The sequence below is a fragment of the Plodia interpunctella genome, chromosome 22 (genome assembly GCF_027563975.2).
Source record: "Plodia interpunctella isolate USDA-ARS_2022_Savannah chromosome 22, ilPloInte3.2, whole genome shotgun sequence".
NCBI classification, from domain to species: Eukaryota; Metazoa; Arthropoda; class Insecta; order Lepidoptera; family Pyralidae; genus Plodia; species Plodia interpunctella.
The window spans coordinates 6464794-6466371 of record NC_071315.1 but is presented as its reverse complement, the minus strand read 5'-3'; the positions used below and the strand labels follow the sequence as shown (position 1 = coordinate 6466371).

Sequence of the window (1578 nt, the reverse complement as noted above, 5' to 3'; positions counted from 1 at the left end):
GCATGTTATGACTTCAATTCCAATATTGTAGACGTACGAATATAACCCCGTCACATTTATCTTTGCACATAGTCGTTGGCTTCCAAATGAAGTGAGCAATGGACATAAAAATACTTATATATTTTGTTATTAGCGACTCATCCCGGTTTTGCTCGGGTAAAACCATAATAAATTATTCACCAAACCATACTCTTATTTAATGTTGAAAATAACGTAACTATTAGAATAACCCGCATAATATGTTGCGTAGTTTTATAGATTGAAGCATACTTAAGAACAGACAGACAGCGATGAGCGATTTTGTTTATAGTGATAGTGAAGTGATATTTCTCCTCCGTAGTAAAGTGATATAAAATCTTCGTTTTTGTGTTTTTTTTATTTTATTAAATACAAACACAACGGGCGTGCGTAAACGTATAATCTGAAAATGCCGACGCAAATGCGTGAACATTGCGCAGTATGTATGAGTGCTTTTGTTTACCGCAATGAAAGATCAGCAATGTACACCGAATACACGATGGGCGAACTCTTTGACGACAGCATGGAGACGGCATAAAAATACGTTGGATGGCGTCTGTCTACGCCAGTACACCACAACACTAGGCCCGCCCCGCCCGCGACCCTCGCGCGGCAGCCCACGGTGCACCCACGATCGGCTCCCAGCGAGCGAACTTCTCAACGGTTTACAGCACGGCCTTGAGTTTAGTCATGCGTTGATTGTAACAAAGATCTTTCTGACGCGTTTTTTTTTCTTTTTTGTTGATATATACCTTGACGAAAATTATTATTAATGAACTTTTTTAAATTTAATTTTATAAGAGATAAAATTATTGTTTTTATAAAAAAATTATTAAAAATAAATAATAAATATTTTTTTATAAAAAATATTTTAAATTATTACAAAAATATTCCGCCCCCGGGTGGGCTTGAACCACCAACCTTTCGGTTAACAGCCGAACGCGCTAACCAATTGCGCCACGGAGGCATACGATCCAGACGACGAAATGTAACATTACAATAGATTGTACCGATAGCAAAATACATAGATTTACATAGTGGATATTGTCTATTCCATGTTTGGTCAGCTGTTCTAAACGGTAGACTTGATATCGCTAGTGTAAACGAAATTAATCAATAATTATTTTCATTAACAAATGTCATTGTAATCATCAATATCAATACATAATATAAAACAGTCGCTTCCCGCTGTCTGTCTATTCCTATGTATGCTCAGATATTTAAAGCTACGAAACGGATTTTGATGTCGGTTTTTTATATAGGTAGTGTAGTTCCTAAGGAAGGTTTGGGTTGGGTGAATAATTAATTATGATTTTACTCGAGCGAGGGACGGGACGCTCGCTAATATTTTATAAATTGCGCATGCGCATCTTTTTTACACTATCACTGCTTAATATTATACTATCATTTCATACATATCTCATATAAAATGAATTAACTAATTGTTCCGGAGCTGTTATACAATTACGTGCATCATATGTATTACATTGGTTCTTATTCCAATGCCACAAAGGCTAAAATTGAATGCAGTTGGCATGCCACCGTACATAGTTCAGTTAT

At 36.1% G+C, this 1578-nt stretch overlaps 1 non-coding gene across 1 annotated transcript; it reads right to left on the bottom strand.

Annotated features, from left to right (window-relative positions):
• Positions 1 to 911: 911 nt before the first annotated feature.
• On the bottom strand, positions 912 to 985 carry TRNAN-GUU (transfer RNA asparagine (anticodon GUU)). The gene has a single exon. It is a non-coding gene; the product is annotated as a tRNA-Asn (tRNA).
• Positions 986 to 1578: the final 593 nt, after the last annotated feature.